We start from the raw sequence: 23,730 nt of genomic DNA, 5'->3' as shown, positions 1-23,730 counted from the left end.
GGATCAAAATGACATCAGGTTTTTCAATAGCAGCCTCAGAACCTAAAAGACAATGGGTCAAGGTCTTCAAACTTCTGAAAAGAAATCATTTCAAGCAGCATTTCTGTGGCCACCCATCAAGGAAGTGCCAAAGGGATAGAACTATGGCTGCTCATAAATGAAGGAGGGGTGGGGTGATTAGAGCATCACTGTTTTGCAACTCCTGGTGGGTTAAAGGGCAGAGATGTTGACACAGAGAGACAACCAGATACCATGTGCTTCATGGTGGGGAAGCGCCACCTTGAAAAAAAATTGAACCGAATCTGACTGGGACCTTAGATCCACAACCAGGCTGTGGGAAATAGAGGAGACAGAGGAACATGTTAAATAATACTGCAGAGCTACAGTCCACAAAATTCAGTGTGTGGGAAACAGCCTAAGCCCTTTGATAAGTAAATTGTGAGAAATGAAACCAAATTGGAGGGGGAGCCTATGGATTAAAACAGATTTTAAAAATATAACAACTTATTTTGATCCTGGTTCAAACAAGCTATAAAAAAGAAATGATGCCACTTCTGGCTTTATTAAAAATCTGAACACTGTATATTTGATGGTGTTAAGGAATTATTAATTTTTTACATGTGAAGACAGTGTTATATATATTTATATGTATATATATATTTTTAACAGAATCCTTATCTTTTAGAAATACATATTGAAATAACAAGGATATGCTTTCAAATAACCCAAGGGGAAGAAGAGTATATGGAGCTAAAGGTGACATAAGATTGGCCATGGGTTGGTAACTGTTGGAACTGGGCGATGGGTAACAGGAGCTCAGCATGCTATTCTTTTTATTTTTTATTTTTTTGTATACTATCCTTTTAATGTAAGCATTTTCTTTTTCTTTTTTTAAAACAATTTATTTAAACTAAAAACAGAAACAGTTCACTCATTTCTCTCACTGCTTGCCCTCTGGCAATCATTAATATGTTCTCTGTGTCTATGAGCTTAATGACTTGTCTTGTTTTGTTTTGTTTTGTTTTGAGATTCCACATATAAGAGAGACCAACTGGTATTAGCCTTTCTTGCTCTGACTTACTTTGCTTAGTATAATGTCCTTGACCATATTTAAATTTTTAAGAAAACATTCTTTTGAATTTTTCAAAAACATATCTTAAAGTTATGCATAATAAAGCATTATTTTTTAAAAAGCAACCAAAGTGATAAACAAAAAAGGAGTAAAGCAAGGGCTCAAACACTGGAGAACAGTAGGAAGTCCCAGTGGATCCCAGGGGACTACCAGCCTACCCAAGCAGGAGCAACGAAGGAATGATCCTGGGGAAAAAAATCATTTATTTTGATCATTTGATAGGTTTATGTGGAAGATAAGGGGGGGCGTTTTATTTTATTTTAAAAGATTTTATTCATTTATTAATGAGAGACACACAGAGAGAGGCAGAGACACAGGCAGAGGGAGAAGCAGGCTCCATGCAGGGAGCCCGATGCGGGACTCAATCCCAGGACCTCGGGATCAGGACCTGAGCCAAAGGCAGACAGATGCTCAACCACCAAGCCCCCCAGGCATCCCAAGGGGGCATTTTAAAGAACTTCCAGAATATTTGGGGGGGAAAAATGTGCTAGATACATTGAAAGTAAGAAGAAAAAAAACAGTGCAGTTATTATTTCCAAGAAAAGCAAAAAGTTACAAAAAAAGAAATGTGATTAATATTTGCATTGTTAATATAATCACAGATACTGGGCAGCCCCAGTGGCTCAGCGGTTATCACCACCTTCCGCCCAGGGTGTGTCTCTCTCTCTTTCTCTCTCTCTCTCGAATAAATAAATAAAATCTTTAGAAAAAAAAAAAAAGGATTCATGATTGTATCTCATAGGAACAAAGGGCAGACCTATGGCTAGGCCTTGACAAGGAACCAGAGGCAGGAAGGACAAGGCAGCTAGTAACCAAGCAGTGGTGGCTTCTTCCTCTCTGTGGACTGGCCTTCTTGGCTTGCCCTTCACCTCCCATGCTTACCTGTTCCAAATCCCAAACCTACAGAGACTAACCAGATGCAACTCTATCCCGACTGCAGATTTCATAGAGAGTGATTGGCTGGCATGGCTTGGTGTGCCAGTTTCAAACTAAGACTGCAGATGATTCAGCATTCCTCCCATAGAGAATGTAGGGTCTATGTCCCCTCCCCTTGAGTCTGAGCAAGCTTGTGATGGCCCTAATCAATGGAGTATGGCAAAAGTGAGGTCATATGACTTTCGAGGCTGAGTTATAGAAGGCCACACAGTCTCTGGCTTATTTTCTGGAAGATCCTGACCTGTCATATAAAAATTTCAACCATCCTGAGGCTGCCATGCTGTGAGGAAGCCCATGCTATGTGGAAAGATCATGCAGACACTCCAGCAAGAATTTCAGCTGAGCCAAGCCTTTAAGTCTTCCCAGCCCAGGTGCCAGACATGTGAGTAAGGAAGCCTTTGGATGATTCCAGCCCCAGCCATCTGAGTGGCCCCTGGGCATTTATCTTCCCATCCAAAGCCCCTACAGTCACAGAGCTGAGCCAAGCCATTGTGAGCATAATAAAATGGCTTTTGCTCCATGCCACTAAATTTGGGGGTGATTGTTGCATGTCAATATCCAATGCCTGCATCAGATGACTGTCCCTGCTGCATGAAATAATGATCTCACTGCTGGAGACCTACCCCCAGGGAAGTAGAGACAACAAAGAGTGGAGCAGATCACAACAAACGATGGCTTGACAAACAACCCTTAGGGAGTTCACTACATTTCTTGTCCTGGTGTCACAGAAGCCCATTGCCTCCCTAAGCAGAGGGAAGGTATATGGATTGAGAACTCTTGACCTCTTGTATTTGAGCCTGGTTCTCAGTTCCTGCTCTCCCACACATTGAGGCAATGAAAAAGAGGGAAGAGTGAAGAGGTGTATTTGCCATGGTAAATGGCACCATAAATTCCCTTCTCTCCCAGCCCCACAGTGGTCTTCCAGAAGAAATAGTTGCCAAGAAATGGGAAATATCCTCAGAGCTCTGGCATCTTCCCTTTGTGGCCTCTCAAGTACAGAGGAGATCATTAGAGGGTCCTCGTGTTGCCTAGCAACTCATGAATGCTGTTTGCTATCATGTCATTAATATGATATGAAAGTGTTTCATAGAAGATATTCATCTTGCATTAATGAAAATCAAATTTGCTAATATGACACAAAATCTGTTCTTCCTTGTGACTTTCTATACTCAAGTAGCTTATTTATTGAATTAGACTAAGAGTGGTTTCAGGCTTGAGACTGTTAAAGTATCATAATAATGACTTTGTTTTCAATAATATCGGATGGCTGTTAATGATGTGATTACGCAGCTACAACCCTGCGATCACCATCCTAGACAAAGCCTCCTCCCCAGAAGCCCAACCCCAATGCCAGCTAACTATTTGCCACCCATCTTCTCAACGCCAAAACCTCAGCTAGGAAAGGATTCTGGTTTGAACCGGTAGACTTTCCAGATTGTCCACACCTTTCTTTGGAGCTCAGAGATAGAAGACCAGAGGAACATCTGTTGCTTGAAGAAGGCTCCAACGAATAAATGGATCCCATATCATCATAAGCATGAGAGGAACTACCAGAAGTTCTTCAGACATCTGCTGCTCTCTAAATAAGGGTAACAAAGTATATTAGTCACTAAAAGAGGATAAGAAATACAGGCAGTGCCCTACTTTCAAACACAATTTCTGAAAACAGGAATGGAATTCAAATGTACAAAAGCCAAATAATAGACTAATATCTTATAAGGGTAATTCCCTTTCCAGAGAGGACGTGCTCAAAATGTTCCTCAGTATTTAAAAATGTCAATTCAGCACACAGAAAGGAGTTTTAGGGTATCAATGGCTAAGATAAGAACAGATAAGCTGTATGTTGTTATAGTCAAATACACAGAACCAACGTCTGTAAGTCAAGGGCTGCTCCTAGAGGCATTCAGAAAGAAACTTTTCAAAAATGTAAACAGCAGAGTTGTATTTCTAGAAATGACTTTTTACAAAACTTTTCTTTTTCTATTTACAAAAATAATGTATGATCATTGCATAAGTCAAAGAGGGTAGGGATAAAAGGAAATCAAAATCATTCATAAACAATCACCCAGATACGACCACATACATTTTTTGGTGTATGTCCTTCCAACATTTCATCTCTGATCACGTAAATATTTATATATGCTAACAATATTTTAACATGCTAGTTTATAGCTTGCTATTTTGGTTTGTTAGGTTATTCTGAACACTTTTCTGTTTCTTGAGGTATTATTTCAATGGCATTATGTCTAGTGAATGAAGAGGGTGTACCACACCACCGTGTCTTACTAGATCAGGGTGCTTCTGACTTTTTGTTTTGATGATTGATACTGCAGTGGACATCCTTAGTGATACAGCTTTTTCATGGCCCTGATGGTTTCCATCATAGGCTTTTCAGTGTCCTTAACTCTTTTCCATTCACCGTGCATTTATTGAACACCAGTGTGCCGTCTGGGTACAGCCACCAACAAGAAAGCCAGGCTTCCCTCTTTCACAGACCTTAAAATTAAGTAGTAGAAACAGAAAATTTCAAATGGCAGTTAAAAAAAATTCTACCACCACCCAAGTGAGTGTTCCCCTTCTCCCAATCCCACTCTTGTTCCTGGCACTGAGTGCATTCCAGATGTGTAAATGTGTGTTTCTCATGCTGACTGCACATAATTTTCTTCTTTCACTTGATAACACGCATTGAAGATCTTCCTGCATCAGGACGCATCAATCCCATTGTTCTTAATGGTGTCTTTATATTTCATAGAACGGCTAAATCCCAGTTGACTTAACTATTTTCCTATTAATAAGCATTCAGTTTGTTTTCCATTTTTTCCATGTTACTATGAGTCACATGTTCATTACTTTGTGTGCACCATCAGTGGAATTTCTAGATCAATGGGTATGCACATTTAAGTTTTGATCAAGAAGAAGTATATACATAAATAAATTTTGATCAAAACCTTAGCTTAAATTATCCTCAAGAAGGGTAATTTCAATTTATATTCCCATAAACAGTTATGACAGGGCTTGTTTCTCCCCTTCCTCCTCAACAGTGGCTATATTCCATGTTTTAATTTTGCCAACCTGCTGGAAGAAGAAATAGAAAAAACACGTTTAATTTCTTCAGTGTTAAATTATTTGTTCCCATCCTTTACCCATTTTCCTACTGGTTGCCTTTTTTAAACTTATGAGTGTTTATAACAACATAAGGCTAATAATGCTTATTTTATATATTGAAAAATTTTTCCAGTATATCATTTTTAAGGTAATAAGCTACTTTTTTCAGAAAAGTTCTAAGTTGACATAAAAATTGATCATGAAGTATAGAGAGTTTCCATACACCCTTCCCACCTAACACAGTTTTCTGTTTGCATTTTTATTTTTTTAAGATTTTATTTATTTAAGACAGAGAGAGAGCACAAGTGGAGAGGAGGAGCAGAGAGAGAGGGAGAAGCAGACACCCCACAGAGCAGGGAGCCCCATGCAGGGCTTGATCCCAGGACCCCCGAGATCATGACCTGAGCCGACAGCAGACACCTAGCCCATTGAGCCACCCAGGCACCTTGTGGTTACATTTTAATTAGTGTGGTTTTTTTCTTACAGCTGATGAACCAATACTGCTAGATTATTATAAAGTCCATAGTTTATATTAGTTTATTCTTTGTGTTGTACGTTCTATGGTTCTTGACAAATGTGTAATGAAATGCATCCATCATTACTGTGTCCCTGCCCTAATGGTCTCTTGTACTTTGCCTACTTATCCGTCCCTTCCTTCCTACTCCCAAACCCTTGGCAACCACTGATCTTTTTACTGCATCCATAGTAGCCTTTCCAGATATTGTATACTCGGATCCGTACAGCATGCAGCCTTTTCAGATGGGCTTCTCTCCCTTAGCAGTAAGCATTGAAGGATCTTCCATGTCTTTTTGTGGCTTAGCAGCTCAATTTTGTATCACAGAATAATATTCCACAGTTTGTTTATCCATTCACCTATCAAGGACGTCACGGTTGCTTCCAAGTTTTGGCAATTACAAATAAAGCTATAGACATTTGGGTGCAGGTTTTTGTGTGATCATAAAGTTTTCAACTCATTTGGATATAAACAAAAGGGTTCAATTTGGGATTGTATGGTAAGCATGTGTTTAGTTTTGTTAGAAATCTGCCAAACTGTCTTCCAAAGTGGCTGTGACCATTTTGCATTCTCACCAGCAGTGAAGGAAATTCCTCTTGCTCCACATCCCTGCCAGCATTGGGTGTTGGCAGTGTTGGGGTTTTAGCTATTCTAATAGGTGCATAGTGGTATTTATCCACAGGACTTCTTACCAGTCTTGCTTCCTGGCAGAGCAGATCTATGTGTGATTGGAATTGCTGGGCACTCATTCATGACAATGTCAGGTCTGATCTGGCCTGGGTGAGTGTTTGATCTTTTGGTGGTCATCCCGCCTTGTCCTCAGACACTGTCTGTCTCCACAGTTATGCTGAAGCAGACACAGGCAGACCAGACTGGTTTCATTGCTTTTGCGCTTTGTAAAGTAAGCAAGTCTGTTGTAAAACCTGGACTTTAAAGAATCACTTGATATATATATATATATATATATATATATATATATATATATATATATATAAGAAACACAGAGAGAGAGAGACAGAGACACAGGCAGAGGGAGAGGCAGGCTCCATGCCGGGAGCCCAATGTGGGACTCGATCCGGGACTCCAGGATCACACCCTGGGCCGAAGAAGGCAGGCACTAAACTGCTGAGCCACCCAGGGATCCCCCACTTGATATTTTAAATGAACCCCCTGGGTTAAATCTGCTAAACAATCAAAGCCAGTTTGTGTATGTGGGTAGAACCCATGTAACAAAACAACTGAGTGTGTTTCCAGCAGCCATGAGGGGACCATATTCCTGCGCCCACTGAGCTCACTGCGTTTGCACTGGGGCAAATTACTACTGGGTTTTCCTGGTCCCTGAGCCCCTCCGGACAGGAACACATCTTCACCTGGGGATCCCGGGCACCTGGTGTGGGGCTTGGCCCACAGTTCTGGACGTCAGTGAATGTGTGTGGCTGACACTGACCTACTGTGTCTGTCTGTCTGTCTGTCTGTCTCGGTCTTTGGCTGCAGGAGTGGACAATTCTCATCTCATTTTACTCATTTTAACTGAAGCTTCTCCCAATTAAGATTCTAATGGTCTCTGCATGACCTGGTACAGTACAGTTTTTGGTCTGTGATTTTTATTTACTCATCCATTCATTTAGGAAATATTTATCAGCCACCTGCTGTGTACTATGTTCTGCAGGTATAGTTGTGAAGAGGACTAAAAAAGTCTGGCCCTTCTGGATTTTATAATCTAGAGGAAGACAGCCGACCACAAACAAGTAAATAAATATGAAAACAAGACCATATCAAAGAGCAATAAATAAAACAAATAAGAAAACGTGGCAGGAGTTGAGGTGGGTGGGGAGACACTGTGAGGAGTGAGTATCTGAGTTGAGTGCTGCTGAGATACAGGCAGGCACAGAAGATCTGGAGGGAGAGCAGGCCAGCCGGAGGGACCAGCAGGTGCAAAGGTCCTGCAGTGGGAGAAGTTTTTGGTGTATCTGAGGGACAAAAAGAAGCCAGTGTGGCTGTGGAAGAGTAAATGAGGGTCAGAGGAGCTGCATCGTGTAGTCTTGGGAGGTGGAGGTTTGGGCTTTTGATGCTTGTTTCCGTGTGTGAAGAGCAGTAACATGCCAGCTCGTGTTTTAAAAGTTCACTGCAGCCTCTGTGGAGAATGGACCGTAGTAGTTATGAGGAGGCTCCTGCCTCTATCCCAGGTGAGAATCGGTGCTTTGGACCAGATGGATACAGGGTGATGTGGTCATATTTGAGATGTATTTTAAGCAGCAGAGTGCACAAGACTTGCTCCAAGCAACATATCCAACTGCTGACTCGACCCTCAAACTTAACGTGGCCAACCAGAACTCATGCTCCACCTCAGAGCTGGGCACTGTGGATGGCCCACCTCACCCCTTCCACCAGTCCATTGCCTGCATCCCCGGGTATGTGAATGCTGGTCTGTAACTCCCAGCTCCCATATGGGGAGCGAGGAGCCACCTTGCCCTGAAAGGGACACTGTCCGTTCTCGAGACCACAGCTAATGACAAATATGGGCTAAGAGAGGTCCCCTGGCCCGAGGTCCAGCCACCTCGGTGGTGTAGTTTCACACTCCAGAAGTCCCCTGGGCCCAGGCTGAAGCCCCACTTCCTTCCTTGAGACTCCTTCTCACCAGCCCCTCCCCTGCACTTCCTGCTCTCTTGGCCGGCCTCCTGTCTTCCCGGCCCTCTCATGAGTGCCTCAGGAGACAGTGACTTCAGAGTAGAGGTGAGAGACGAGAGTGTCCCAACATTTCAACATCCAGCAGGAAATGTGGCTCAAGAAGTAGAACATGATGTGGGATTTCCCAGAAGCTTCCAGGGAGAAGTAGTGCCTAGCTGTGTCCGAGTCCACTGTGGAGCTAAGTTGGGGACAGGGAATTGGTCACCGGAGCTGGCTCTCACCAGAGCCACTTCCAAGGACGTGGGGGGGCTGGAAATAGCTCGAGAGATAGGATGTGACCCGAGGAACTGGAAGTGCAGTGAATAGGGCCAAGTTTTGGCAAGCTGTGCTCGAACCGAGACCTGGGGTATACGTGGCCGGGGCCAGGAGGAGAGACGACGAGTGTCTCAGTGATGCAGGTGAAGGCGGGACAGTGGCGGAGCCCGGACAGCTGTTCTAACACCTGCAGAGGCAGAGGCACAAGCACGGGAGAGAGTGGGCAGGTCGGGGCACTTGGGGGCGAGAAGACGAGGCGGTGCCTGCCGGAGGCAAAGTTCTGGGCTGAGAGCGCGAGCAGCAGGGCCTCGGAGGCTGAGGGAAGAGGAGTCCTCTGGGCGCGGAGTTGGCGCTGCCGGGGCTCGCAGGGCCGGGCAGGGGCAGGCCCAGGCCGGGCCTTGTGTGAGGCTTGTCCTGTCCCCGCGGCTCCTGGCGCGGAAGAGGCCGGCGACGGCAGGTGCCAGGAGGGAAGGGGCGCGGCCGAGGGCGTCGGGGAGCGCCCGGAGCCCAGGAGAGTGAACACGCGCCTCCCGGCCAAGTCCCCGAGTGGCTGCGGCCGCGGGCTGCGGCTCCCCGGCCCCTCTCCCGGCCCCTCTCCCGGCCCCTCTCCCGGCCTCGGCCTCGGCCTCCTGCGCGGGCCGAGCGGTCCCCAGACTCGGCCACGGGCCGGCCCTTCACCCCGCCCCCCGTGGGGCCTGGCCCGGCGGCAGCCGCCAGCTCCCCTTACCCAGGCCCCGGAGCTCCGCTCGCCGCCCCCTGCCCGAGTCCCCGGGCCCCGCGCGACCGACGGTGCTGCCCGCCTCGCCCCTGCCCCTGCCCCTGCCCCTGCCCCTGCCCCCGCGGCCCCCAGGAAACACCGCGCCCCGGTCGGGGTCTGTGGGGCCGCTCCGCCCCCCCCCCGCCCCCCAGGCCCGTCAGCCCGGGCTGCCCACCGGGACGGCGCGTCGGCCTCGCCCTCCGGGAGCAAAGGATCGGCCGCGCCTTCCCCCGCCCCCGGCCTTCCCTCCCGTGCACCCCCACGCGGCTCCCTCAGCCGTCGCCTCTAACCGTTTCGGCGGCGCTTTGCAGGCCCCCTGGCCTCTGGCCTTATCCTATTCCGCGGCAGATCTCAAACGTACATGACTACACACCTGCTCGTTTAAGACCTTTCCTTCGGGCGCCTGCGTGGCTCAGTGGCTGAGCATCTGCCTCCGGCTCGGGGCGTGATCCCGGGGTCCTGAGATCAAGTCCCCGATGGGGCTCCCCACGAGGAGCCCGCTTCCCCCTCTGCCTGGGTCTCTGCCTCTCTCTCTCTGTCTCTCATGAATGAATAAATAAAATCTTAAGAAATAAAATAGAACCTTTCCATGGCTCTGTATCATCTAAGCAGTGGAAGTCTAAGACTCCCAGGCGAGTGCTAGAACCCAACTACCTTCTCCCACAGGGCGACCGACCGGACGCTAGAGCCTCAGACCCTTGTGGGCCCAGAATCCCTGTGCAGCCTCCTGCCTCTCCGTTCCCCTGCGCTCTGCCTCCAGTACCCTCCGCGAGCACCAATCCCTTTCCTGCTTCTGTAATCAGCTCCCTGTGGGTTATCAACAGAGCTTGTCCATGCTCTTATGACACTTGTCGCCCACTATTACAATTATTTTTCACATGTCTGTTGCCTCTTCTTGTTGGAGAACCTCTGGATGTAAGGCTCATGGCATATTTGTCTTTGCATTTGGACTATTTCTCATGGTAGGCATTTAGCAAATCCTTGCTTTTATTTTTTTTAACTGTAGACCAGTGCTGTCCAGTAGAAATACAGTGAGCCACATATGTAGTTTTATCTTTTATAGTAGTCACATTAAAATCATAAAGAAAAAAGAAATTAATTTAATGGTATATTTTTATTTAGCTCAGTATATCCAAACTGTTGTCTTTTCAACATTTAATACAAAAATACTGAAATATTTTATGTTCTTTTTTCTTTATACTAAGTCTTAAAAATCCAGTATATGTTTTATACTTGTATCCCGTCTCGGTTCAGACCTGCCACACTGCAAGCGCTCATAGTCCCGTGTGGCTGGTGGCTGGTCGCCCCTGGGCTGGACAGCCTGGGTCTTGGCAGTTGCTGCTCTGGACCTCTGCTTTCTTTACCTACAAAACGGGAAAGCCTCCAAGAACTGTAATCTCATATCCCTTACAGTTCAAAAAAAAAGAGGGGGTGGGAAGCTCTGGTATTTCATGATGTAGTGAAGACAGTGTTCCCTCTCAGAGTGAAAAGTCTTTCCACCAGCGACTAAATGGACTGGCCATTTCTTTGTACTCCCCTGTCCCTGGGCTCAGTGCATGGCGTACAATGCCCTTGGAAGTATGGTTCGGCCATGGAACTCCTGTGGGCTCAGATCTGGAAACTTAACTCCTTGACCATTTCTTTACTAAGAGTGACACCACAAAGAGGCTAAAACAATTCGTGGTTTATATTTAAATTTTTTTAGAGATTTATTTATTTGAATGAGAGAGAGAGAGAGAGAGAGAGAGAGAGAGGGAGAGGGACAAGCAGGCTCCTTTCTGAGCAGGGACCCCGGGATCATGACCTGAGCAGATGCTTAACCCACTGAACCACCCAGGGGCCCCTGAAATTTTTATATCAAAATAATTTCAACTTCCAAAAAGTTGGCACAAATAGAACAAGTAAAAAGCTGCATACTCTTCACCTGGATTCCCTAAATGTTAACATTTTACTATCCTTGCTTTATCATTCTTTCTCTCCGACTCTCTGTTTTCACACACACACGCGCACACACACACAGATGGGAAGACATGAGTCTTTTCCTAATGTTTGAAAGTAACCTGCAGAGACACGATGTCCTCTAAATCCTTCAGTACGCCCTTCCTAAGACTATGACAGAATGCAGTTGTCAACACTTAAAGATGACGTGCATGAGAGATAATGGACTCTTCAGCCATTCGGAGCTTGCCAGTTGTCCCGCTGCTCTCTTCCTACTGCTCCACGATCCTACACGACAGTTAGTTGTTGTGTCTGCTGAATCGTTTCCAATCTGGGACAGTGCCTGAGCCTTTTGCCTTCGTGAGCCTTCCCCTGTGAAAAACACAGGCCAGGTATTTTGTAGAACGTCTACCAGTTTGGGTTTCTCTGATGTTGCCTCGTTATTCCTGTCAGGTGAGGCCTTCTTGGCAGAACCGCAGGAGTGCTGTTATGTTCCTCCCAGGGTATCCTTTTTTTTTTTTTTTTTTTTTAATATTTCACTTATTTATACATGAGAGACACACACAGAGAGGCAGAGACACAGGCAGAGAGAAGCAGGCTCCATGCGGGAAGCCTGACGTGGGACTCAATCCGGGGTCTCAGGGATCACACCCTGGGCCGAAGGCGGCGCTAAACCGCTGAGCCACCCGGGCTGCCCCCAGGGCATCCTTTCAGGAGGCACACGGTATGGACTCACCCCAACACTGTACTGTTGGCCAGGGCCGCCTGGCTGGGGTGGATGCTGCAGGTTTCTCTGCTGGAAATGTGGTGTTTTTTGTTTTGTAATCAATTAGTGATATTTTTGAACTATGTAAAGATTCCATTTTTCAATCCTTTTCTCCACTAGTTTTTGCATCCATACACAATTCTTGCCAGAAACAGCTGTTACTAGGGAGCCACGGGGAGATTTTTGCAACTCCTTCATTCATTCTACACTTACTAGTTAGCTTTTGACTGTAAGGAAGAGCTGTCCCTACTCCTCCATTTGTTTATCCACTTGTCCATATCAGTGGGGACTTAGGGATTCTAGTACCATCTCATGGGTTATAATCCGTTGCCTTCATTACTGTGTGTGAGAGAAGTAAGAACCAGGAATGTGTTAGTTGTTTTGTTTTTAATGTAGGTTCCACGCCCAGTGTGGGGCTTGAACTCATGATCCTGAGATCAAGGGTCACGTACTCCACCGACAGAGCCGGCCAAGCATCCACTGCTTTGTCGAATTTTAATACTTGATTTCTGGAAACTGCAGACCTGCAAATATAAGAGTGACAAAGAAAGTGAAGGAACAGTTTGTGGCTTGTCGTTATATTTAGTAAAAGCCTCAGTTAAAAAAAATAAACACGTTAATTAGAAAAGCCTGTTATGAAAGCCTTTCTTTTTTAAGGATTTTTTATTTATTTGAGGGAGAGAAAGAGAGAGAGCACACAAGTGGGAGAGAGGGAGAAGCAGGCTCCCCGCTGTGCAGGCAGCTCCCATGCAGGGCTGGATCCCAGGACCCCAGATCGTGATCTGAGCTGAAGGCAGACGCTTAACCGAGTGAGCCACCCAGGTGCCCCTGAAAGGGAATTATTCTAAACATGTGTTAATTATTGAATTACTATAAACCTGTATTAAACATGCTATATACCCTGTACCAGTGAGTGATATTTCTACTAAGCACCCTTTTAAAATTTAAAGGGCAATTAGTTTAACCAAAGGAATAATGAGGCAGCAAAATATCTTGCTTCTCTGGTGTTGGCTAGTTCCTGTGGCCTCGGTCTCACAAAAGGTAATTCCACCTGGTTCCTTTGTTTCCCCCCCACCCTCGGACTTGTGGGGGTTTATACGTGCATATAAACACTTTTTTTTTTCTTTTCCTACAGAACATAGAGAGGAAATGGCCATGGCCGTAAGCGTGGCTGAGTGGCTGAGTGGCTGAGTGGCCTAATGCTAGGCTGTGCTCACTGCAGCCTAATTAAAGGGAAATGGTTGTGCTTTCTATGAAGAGAGACACAGAATAACAAGAAGGGACGACTCAGGAAGGGAAGCTGAGCCCTAAGAGCTTTCCCTTTGCTGCAGAATTAAATGCTAACCTTGCCTCAGACTCTTCGGCCTGAATTTATGTAACAAATCAATGTAAATAGCTGGATGACTCCCAGGGCACTAGATTTATTGTACAAATTCAATTAATGCAGCCCCTAATAAACCAGCAATGTGCAAGGAAATGCCACAGATGGAAATAAAAAGGCAGATATGAAAAAAAAAAAAAAAAAAAAAAAGGCAGATATGTAGAGCTAGGTAGCAGAGACTCATCCCCGTGCTCTGACACCGGGCCAAGGGCCACCAGACCCACTTACCCCCTGCAGTGACAGGGCCGCTGGGCTTCCACTGGTAAACTTAAATAGAAGGTCAATTCTTCAGTCTATAAAAATATACTCTTTCTACAAGAAGACAGGTTTGCTCTGGCAGGTCAGCAAGAAGTCAGGTCAGAAGAAAACATGGCCCAGCTGGGCCTCCAGAGGCGTGCACCTTAACTGTGGCCAGTTTTCCTCATCGCCCTCCTGAGACGGCCCAGGAACCACTGGGATGACTGTTTTGCCTTAACTGCCTCGCTCTTCAAAATAAACCAGCAAAACCAAGGCACTCTGTCTTTCCTCTTTTTATTTAACCTTCATCAATGCAGACAAAAAAATACATCGAGGCCTCAGTTTAACCATTTTTATGTTATTTTTATGGATTCCTACATAGCTCTTTGGTGTGTGGCAAAACATGATGGAGGCTGGTTATGAAGTCTCTCTTAACTTTCGTGCAGCTAAAATTAATAGCTGCCATAAAACTGTGGCTAAAATAGTTTATGCAGACACCCTTGAATGTAGAAAAGCAATCCCCATGGACAAAAAATTGCAGAGTTGTGCCAAAGAAAGACTGTCTTCCAATTAAACAACAAAGTGCTTATCTTAATTATTTCACCTCTAATTCATACCACAAAAGATCGGAGGTAGTTTACACAAATGTACACTATAAAATATAATCAAGGATGGGGCACCTGGGTGGCTCAGTGGCTGAGCATCTGTTTCCGGCTCAGGGCGTGATCCTGGAGTCCTGGGATTGAGTCCTGCATCGGGGTCCCCGCAGGGAGCCTGCTTCTCCCTCGGCCTATGTCTCTGCCTCTCTCTGTGTGTCTTTCATGAATAAATAAATAAAATAATTAAAAAAAAAAAAGACATAAGAACAAACATCATCATCACCATCAAAGCAACACAAGACCTGTGCCGGTCATAAAGGCAACCTTATTCCTGGACTGTCTCATTATGTCCTGATAGTAAATCTTTGAGGTAAGGACCACTGTTCTCCCCATTTTACAGCTATGAAGGCTGAAGCTGGGAGAAGTCAAAGCTAACTAGCTCGAGAGTGCATTAGCAACAAGCGGTACGGCTGGGATCCAAAGAGAAAGGCTTGGGTAAATGGGAAATGAAGGGCAGGACAGCCGTGTGAGAGGCTGAGCTGCATGCAGAGGCTGGGTATTTGAGCACAGGTCTTTATCTAGAAAATTCACAGCCTTGTCTTTGAGTTCCATCAAGGTCAAAGTAGAGAAGGAAGTAGCATCAGTGGTTGGATTTGTGAGGGTCATAAGATAGATGTATTCTGTTTTCTCAGGTGAAGCAGCTTCTCCTGGTCTAAGTATCCAGGATTCAGAGAAACAAATGGACAGCAGACAGACCTTTCAGATGATCCCGTATGAATAGTTATTTCTGAAAACCAGGACCCTAGGGGCCAGGGAGGCAGGAAGTCTGTGCTCTGTCCTCAGCCCCACCTGGGTGCTGACACTTACTTACTCAGGATAAATGTGCTCCAAGAATCAGTGTCCTTTAAGACACTGTGAATAAAGCCTTGGAAGATTTGTGCCTGAGAGAGAGCATGGCCTCCCCAAGTCAGTGTGGGGGTGCCAGGGCCCGTGGGCTGATCAGGATCTCCCTCTGGAGGCAGTTCTGCATGTGTCCAACTCACGGACAAGTGAGTCCAGGCCGTGCTAGAGGCCTGCAGCCAATGGCAGCCTCCGAGTCCCCCCAGCCCCCCGACCCCCCACAGCCCGACAAAGGCTTCCCGGACCATAGACACCAGGCTTTAGGCGGAGCTGGCATCTGGCTCTAGGGTGCCTCCGGGTAGCTCGGCGACCGGCACCCCGTGCATCCCTGAGCCTAGAGCAGTAAGATGGAGGCAGTTCCCAAGCCCCTTCTGCCCAAGATTAGAGTCTTGGTTCTAGGGCTAGTGCGTCGTAAACCATTTTTCCTTAGAGCAGTAAACCCCCATTATTGGTTGGGGCCAGTTCCGGACTGTGACAGCAAGATCATCACCGATCTTTAGCAAGTGACAATTATGACTGGTTGTCAAATGACTAGTTGGTTTTGCTTTCAAAATCATCAATCTTACCTTTCCAGAAATGCCTCAAAGCAGGAAATTGACCACATAGAGCTTCTAGCAAACTCAACTTGGGCGGGAAATATTCATAATCAGACTTCCATTTCAGACTTCAGGGCTTGTTTATTTGTTTCTGGCTGCCCCTGTAATACGTGGCATCCCTGAGTAAACTCCGCTGCCCCAGAAATGTGTAATTTAATTTCTGAGCAAACCTAGGGTTAACTGGAAATACTTATTTGTTCCTATTATTATTTTTAAAAATTGTATTGAAATGCATGAATCCACTTTCTTCCATGGGCAGAATAAAATGACAATACAATCTTCCAGCACAAACACAAATCATTGCCTGTTCTCTGTCTTTCAGCCTCCATGGGCTAGCTGGGGACGTGCAGGGCAGCAGGGCTCTCCCATGGGCTTGGAGGTGACAGTCACATACGGAAAACGTTTTGTGTGGGATTTTTTCCAGATTGTTTAATTTGGGGACTGGATTGAATCTAGAGTGATAGATACATTCTGGTCCCAGGAACATTAACAAAACACATTCTTCCAATTTTCATGAATGTAACTGTATGAAAAGAATTTTGTTCAACATAGATGCTACAGGGTCTTTGGGCTATTTTAGAAGACAGAGCCTCCATTCTCTTATTCCTCTTCAGAAACAGGATCCTGATTTATAGCATGATACATTATACTTAAAGGACAATGATTCCCAGCCTCCCCTGTAGCCCAGGAAGCCATATGACCAAACTTTGACCAGTAAGACATAAATAGAAGTGCTATATGAGATTTCTAGGAACCGTCCCTAAAAGAGAGGGGAAGGGCCCTCTTTTTCTCTTTATCCATCTAAGAACATGTATGTGATAACTGGAGCTCAGTAGCCATTTTGCCCCATGAGGCCCAATGCCCTCTGGATAGTACTATGCTCTGAAGTCTGTGGAATGACCCTACCCATCCTGGACACTCCACCTAGCCTTTTTTTGTGTGGGAAAAAAATACTTAAACAATTTTTACAACTGTAATCAAACTTAATCTTAGATAATGCAGGAGATACTGAGGAAATGGGGGTGATTCAGAAAGTTGCTAGAAAGGCTCAGGAATGAGCATAGGGAAATGAGACTGGGTTGTGCGGTTGTTCAGAGCATGAACTTTGAGATCAAGCAGAATTATGGTTAAGACCCAGCTCATCCCTGTATGACCATGGGCAAGCTGTGTGGCCTTTCTGAATCCATTTCTTCATCTGGACAATGGGCTGACAAGTCCCACTTTAGAGGATTGGAATTAGGATGAAGTGAGATAACGCACAGAAACGATTTAGCACAGTGTCTGTGGGTTACTGTCCCTGGATGAACACAACACACTTCACCATCAAGCTGTCATGAAAAAGGACTTGCCCAAGAGTGTAATAAGCACCTGCCAGGTGTGTGACCTTAGGCAGTAGACCATATTCCTTACTAATTATGGAATAATTATAATAAGAATTAGAAAAAGTATACAAGCACATCAAATCTGTGATTTGGCAGATATCATGGCTTAGGACAAGGGAGAAGTAATTATTTCTGGGTTTTTTTTAAAAGACTAATCAATCTAAGGAAAATTTTTGAAGTAATGGGTAATTTCAAAATTACCCTGGAAAATTTATGGGTTCCCAAGTGATTGAAGCTTGGTGAACAGTAGCCAAAGAAAGGTGAACCTAGAGATGCAGTGACAAAGACCTGAGGACAAGCAAACTGGGCAACCTCACTCCTGCTGAAGCCCCCTCCAGCCTTGCCCTCCCACAATGTGCCCCTCTGTGGCCTGCACATGCCTCAGTTTCCCCAACACTATTCCCTCTCCTGCAGGGTGTGCTTCTGGGGAGGGGACCACACTTGCACAGTGGTTTCCTCAGTGCCCAAAAAGTGTCTGGCTATGATTGATTAATGGCCAAGAATGACCCCTTCCTTCCCATTTTATAGCCTTGGAGGTCAGGAGCCCTGAAAGACACCGAGGTCAGAGAAAAGAAAGGAGAGAAAAGTCCTCGTGGGAGCACAGTGGGGAAGAAATGTGTATTCTGTGAGGAGTGGTTGAGTCAGCAGAGAACAGAGAACCAGAGCAAAACAGGTGCTAGAAATAAGGAAACAGGGTTTTGAAAGGCCTCCTTGGACCTGCTAGGATGGACGGATGGGTGCATGGCTGGCTGGGTGGGTGGGTAGAGGGATGGATGGATGGATGGATGGATGTCGATGGGCAGGAGGATGGAAGAAGAAAGGAAGCTAGGGCATAGCATGTGTTCTTAGCACCCGTACCAGGATGGAGAAGGAGACACAGGGCGAGTGGCTTCCAAAAACCTGTTTGCAGACCTGCCTCCATCTCACCCAGACCCCTTTGCTAGGCTTTGCACAGCTGCATGCCTTCTGTAGCCCACAGGTGAATGACACCGGCCAGGCTGCTAATGACAGTGACAAGCCATGGGTGGCATCGAGTGAGCTCATGGCTACCACGTGACTACGAGGACCCAGCATTGCCAAATATTATTTCTTTTAAGGAAATGCCCCAGATCAAATTTCCAAATCTTGCTCAGTCCCAAGCAGCCACATCTGTAGGTCATCCTAGCCCCGAAGGTGTCTGGGCACATCCTCGATGACATACCCTGACATCTGTCACTTTTTGCATTCTTGGACTGTAAATGGAAGAGACACGTCCCACCAGCCATGCTCTAGCCCATGGATACCACAGGCTGAGACTCGCTGTGGGCGTGACCTACAAGCAGGTACTGTGGGAGGTGTCTGTCCTCCCCCCTTGAACCTAAGATGCTGTCAGTCAAAGAAGGGACTTTTTTGAAGTGAGAACTTCACTCCCCAGGAAAGCCTACAGCCCCCCACTGCCCCACCCTGTATGGTTCCCCTCTTCTGGGAGAAAAGGCAACCCTTAGGGGAGCAGACCTCTGTGCAGGTGTGAGTGGTAGCTGGGGATCCTCTTAACCAGTCTACAGATTTTATTTATTTGAGAGAGAGAAAGAAGGAGAACAAGCAGGGGGAGGAGCAAAGGGAGAAGCAGGCCCCCCCACACTGAGCAGGGAGCCCCGCGCGGGGCTTGATTCCTGGACCCTGGGACCATAAGCCGAAGGCAGATGCTCAACCGACTGAGCCACCCAGGCGCCCCCATAACAAGTGTAAAAGCAAAAACTATTATCAGCCCAGGATAAAATTACAATGATTTTCATTTAAAAAGAAGAAAGATCTCGGAGAAAGGTATGCATTTCTTCTCTGCCCACCTGCCTCCTTTCCTCTAACTCTTGCGTAGCTGAGCCATTTCCAGGTGACCCTCAGCGGGCAGGGAGTGCAGCCTAGCTCTTCGGCCTCTCTCCTCTCCTCCCCGCCCTCCAGGGAGGCCTTGCCTTGCAGTTAAGGTCCAGGACTTGAAAGACCGACATCCTTTGCCCACTGTATTCTTTTCCCTTAGACACACGGCACTTTCTCCTAAGGCCAGTGAATGGGACTTCCTCCAGCGTGTTGGCGGAGTTGCTTTTCTCAGCCTTCAGTGTGGCCAATGGGCTAAGCTAGTTATCAGATCCCCACCTAGCTTATGTGATTTTGTCGATAAAATTGGCTGATTGACCAGATGAGGATGAACTCTGGACAAGTCTGATCAATTGCTTAATGATTGAGCCATATCGACCAGGAATGGCTAATAGAGTTCCACAAGTCGACATTTCCCAGGGATTCTGAGAAAAGAGTATCATTTGCAAAAGTGATGGAGAATTTAAGTCCCCACAAAGGACTTAGGGCCAGCCATTGGCAAGATGAAAAGAGACAATAGCGTCTTCTGTTGGGGCCCTGGATAATTTGTGTAAACTTTTTCTCACGGCTGTGTAGAAATGATTTGTGTGATGTTCACACCCAGATCCACACAGCCACTGACAAGTCACCTTGTTGCTGTGTTCTTGCCTGACATTTGCTCCTGAAGATTTCTAGGCAACCAGCTATGAATGTTACCTAGTTAACGTGGCTCTAGTTAGTCTTCCTTTTTTGAACATAAATTGGGAAAGAAGTTAGTATTTTCTTGTTTGTAAAAATCCAATATTCAGGGGCTTCTGGATGGCTCAGTCGGTTAAGCAGCTGACTCTTGATTTTGGCTGAGGTCATGATCTCAGGCTCATAGGATGGAGGCCCACATCAGGCTCTGAGCTGGGCATGGAACCTGCTTGAGATTCTCTCTCTCTGTCCCTTCCCCCCCCCCCCCACTCACTCTCACTGTCTCACTCTCTCTCTCAAAAAATTTCAGTATTCATGGAAATACATGTTTCCTGAAAGCTTATCCCTAATACTGAGTATCCATAGCACTTGGGGCAGTCAGTGGCGATGTGACCACAGCCTTGGCAAGGATTCCAGATGCTCCTTTCCTTTCTCTGGAGAAGGAAAGGAGCGAAGGCACAGGAGCCATTCAGTTTGTGGGGAGAAAACTAGACCTAACTCTTCTCATAAAGCAAAACTTCCTTCCAACATCCTCAAGCAAACAGAGATCACCTTTGTTTGACTCTGTGTTCTTACCAATTACAAAATGAGTTTGGTTAAATCCATAGCTTTTCTAATTTGAATAATGAAGCCTGCCATGTGTCTAGGGTGACTTAAAGGATGCCCATGGGGATCCATGCCTCTCTAAACCCCCTCTTACTCAAACTGGGAGCTATGAGCTGGTGCAGAAGCTCTCCGTCGAGAGGAGGGAGGACGGCTGGAGTTGGACCTCTGCTCCCACCTGCTCCTTCAGTCTCCTAGGGACCAGGCTGTGCCTGATGCTGTGAGGACCCAGAGCCCACAGTGAGTAAGAGACCTCCTGCCATTGGGCTGCTCTCAGCCACGATTGGCCTTGTCGGATTAGGGTTTGCGAATTAAGATTCCCAGCAACCTTCGACCACGACAGATTGGGTTTGGAAATTCTCGGGGAGCAAACCTCACTCCAGCATTCCACGTGTGCTTGCTTTGGTTTGGTTTGGTCACAGAGCATATGGATTTTTAACAAGTAGATTATAATGCCTCCCTTAAAAATGTCCCCTAAAAGGTCTAGCTCCCTGCAATTTATAGAAAATAGAAATCCGAATGGTTTTCATCCTAAACTGATGCCCACATCCAACACTTTAAAAAACCAAAGCCTCAAGCCACACAGCCATCTGTGTGAGGGGTGACTGGCAAGTTTGAGGGCATCGTGTTCTGTGATGGGAGACTATTACTCTACTTCTGAAGGAAATACTGGAAAATTTTTTATAAAATTGTTACACAGCCCTATTTTCTCTGTCAGTTTCCTTTTTTTTTTTTCTATGTCAATTTCCTAAAGTGTTAATTTGCACACAGTTCAGAGGGAAGGAGGGACAAAGCGGAGCACAGGGGATTCTTAGGGCAATGAAACTGTTCTGTATGATGCTGCAGTGGAGGACGTGTGACATGATGCAGTTGTCAAACCCACAGAATGTGCAACATGACAAATGAACCCCAGTGTAAAATGTGGACCTTAGTTAAGAATAATGTATTGATATTGGTTCATCAGCTGTAACAAATGTGCCTTACCAATAATGCAAGGCGTTAACAGGAGAAACAGAGCGGTGGGAGCAAGTGTACGGGAACTCTATTTCTGCTCTGATTTTTTCTGTACATTTAAATCTGCTCTAAAAATAAAATCTTCTTTAATTAAAAAAAAAAAAGTTAATTTGCCAGAAGCAAACAAGGTCTGGGGGGAGGGTGGAAGTGAATTACTGACAGGGACAGAGCTACGTAGGGCTATGGGTGGTAAATGACCAAGGACTACAGCCCGGAGCGTGAACAAAGAATGGGTGTCCTCATCATAGTGGCCACTCTGAGGTCATCTGGTGAGCCCTTAAAAATCACTACCAAAATAAGCAGGTTCTGTAAGAACTGGGGAAGAACCTTGCAAATGAGATTCTTCTCTGGGTAGATTTTTTAGTATGTTTTTTCCTCTTAGTCAAAAGGACCCATTCCTTTTCACCACTATCTAAAGCACCTTATATCTAATGCCTGCCCTACAAAATAGCAGCTACTTCATCTGACAATGGAGTTGTGGCTAATTATATCCACCCCGACTCAAGAGCCTGACCTGAATCCTAATTTAAACAGAGCAGACGGAGAGCGTCTTGGAAACTGCAGATTATGTGCTAGTCATCTTCTTCTGAAATCCCATTCAGTTCTATATGCCACCTGGTGAGAGGTGCAATTGCAATGTATGACCTTCCAGTGGGGACTCCTGTTCAGAGACTGACCTGAGTCTGAAGTTGTTGTTTTACCCTTGGCTAAGGGTGTCACTTTATGCCTCTAAAGAGGCAATCTGGGTGGCAGGCTCCGAGCAATCTGATATTGTGCAGAAGCCGCTCTCCAGACAGGGTAGGCACCCACACGCTCCTCTGGGCAGTGCACCAGCTCGCCCCTCCTCTGGGAGGGTTAGCATTTCATGATGCCGGTGTCGGTCACCCCTATAGGGGCTGCCACTGAGGCTGCACTAAAATTGACAAGGAGCCTTTGGAAGTCAACTTCTTGGTTTAGCTTCTAAGGTATCTCTTTTCATTATACACTTCGCTTTAATGGAACCTGGGAGTTCTTTCTTGAGAGACAAGAAACATCTGAATTGAATTCTACAAACTTTTCTCTTTTATGAGTAAAAATGGCTGCCACAGACGAATTCCAGGAGTATAGGTAACAAATGGTTTGCTACAGATATTGTCACCTTCTGGATGAGGGTCCCAAAATGTGTTCCCATAGGAGACAGTGCTAGGAAGTGTGAGAGAAATAAGATTTCAGGTCTCCCACATCACTGGTCTGCAAGCTGTTCAGTGTACTGTGATGAGAAGAGAGGGCATCAAATAGCCAGGTGCCCTTTCTGCTGGACACTGGCATGAGATGCATGGAGAGTTGCAAAGGCAGCAAAAGAAGAAATTTGTAAAAACATCCATTCTTTATGCTCCTCCACCCTAATCCTCACCTTTCCTCCTGTTTGCCGGCAGGCACTGTGCAGAAGGGCTTAGCAACTGTATTCTCAGAACATTAAGGGTCACTTGCTTCTCCAGCCATCAGTGTTTGGCTTTGTGGACAGAGGCAAAGGGAATCGAGGCATTCAATAGTGGGCCAGAGCTGGGGGTGGGCAGGTTGTGACCTCAGGGAATGGGGTTCCCCAAAATTCCCTCTGTAAAGCAGATGAGGAGGAGGACAGGTAGTTAAGACTGCCTGAACCGTGCCTGGGTTGTGAGAGCAGGGCCGTGCTGGGGTGAGGAAGGCAGAAAGATAGAAGATGTGGCACCTAGAAGGATGTGGCTGTAGATCCCTGAAACCAAGAGGTTGGGAACCCCTGATGGTGCTATGGAAACACACAGCAAAGAGCTCAGCAACTGACCAAAAGTACCCACAAATTTAAAAGGGCCCATTGGTGAGCGCCTGAGTGGCTCAGTTGGTAAAGCCTCCCACTCTTGGTTTCAGTTCACGTTGTGATCTCAGGGTCCTTGAATCAAGCCCTGTGTCAGGATCCACGCTCAGTGAGGAGTCTGCCTGAGATTTTCTCCCTCTCCCTCTGCCCCTTCCGCCCCCACCCCATGTTCTCTAATTAGACAAAAATAAATAAATAAATAAATAAATAAATAAATAAACATATAGCCTAGAAAACAATAAATAAATAACTAAATAAATAAACATATAGTCTAGATAGAGGGTATAATTGATGTTTTTGTCCATGAAGCTATGCTTTGAGGAGATGTGTCAAAACATCGCCCCACTGTGCCCATCCCTGCCAAGATGGCCACTGGTGTCTTTGCTCCAGGAATTAGATGGCTGTTGGATGTTGGCCAGGGTTGTAGGGGCCCAGAACCCCATACAGAATGCCCATCAACTCAGCTCCTTTCACTAAGGATTAGGTGGCCTTGAATAATTCCAGAGGCGAGCAGATTTCCTCTAGCACAGGTGCCCTTCTGATAGCCTCAGCTTTGTTTGCTGGGGGAGG

The 23,730-nt window shown here is 46.0% G+C and overlaps 1 protein-coding gene and 2 long non-coding RNA genes across 12 annotated transcripts in view; 1 reads left to right on the top strand and 2 right to left on the bottom strand.

Moving 5' to 3' along the window:
• CFAP61 (cilia and flagella associated protein 61) overlaps nucleotides 1–23,730 on the top strand; it is a 275,850-nt gene that overhangs the window by 241,230 nt on the left and 10,890 nt on the right. Inside the window, exons 28-29 of one of the 9 annotated variants that reach the window (XR_012018154.1) lie at nucleotides 13,227–13,590; nucleotides 13,624–13,984. The exons of the other annotated variants lie outside the window; for them this stretch is intronic. The gene's annotated coding sequence lies outside the window, so the exon portion shown is untranslated. Of the gene's footprint in view, nucleotides 1–13,226; nucleotides 13,591–13,623; nucleotides 13,985–23,730 lie in introns of those variants that run through there. 9 annotated transcript variants of the gene reach the window in all.
• Nucleotides 708–10,170, bottom strand: LOC140617994 (uncharacterized). The gene is made up of 3 exons (XR_012018156.1): nucleotides 9,761–10,170; nucleotides 4,355–4,564; nucleotides 708–3,647 (listed from the first exon to the last, which is right to left on the bottom strand). It is a non-coding gene; the product is annotated as an uncharacterized lncRNA (long non-coding RNA).
• LOC140617995 (uncharacterized) overlaps nucleotides 10,508–23,730 on the bottom strand; it is a 29,864-nt gene continuing 16,641 nt past the window's right edge. Inside the window, exons 3-4 of one of the 2 annotated variants that reach the window (XR_012018157.1) lie at nucleotides 14,390–14,525; nucleotides 10,508–12,615 (exon numbers count right to left, since the gene is read on the bottom strand). This is a non-coding gene — a long non-coding RNA (uncharacterized lncRNA). The remainder of the gene's footprint in view (nucleotides 12,616–14,389; nucleotides 14,526–23,730) is intronic. The other variant, XR_012018158.1, reaches the window with a different exon arrangement.

The sequence above is a fragment of the Canis lupus genome, chromosome 26 (genome assembly GCF_048164855.1).
Source record: "Canis lupus baileyi chromosome 26, mCanLup2.hap1, whole genome shotgun sequence".
NCBI lineage: Eukaryota > Metazoa > Chordata > Mammalia > Carnivora > Canidae > Canis > Canis lupus.
Note: the sequence above shows the minus strand (reverse complement) of the source record. Positions and strands in the feature narration are given on the sequence as shown.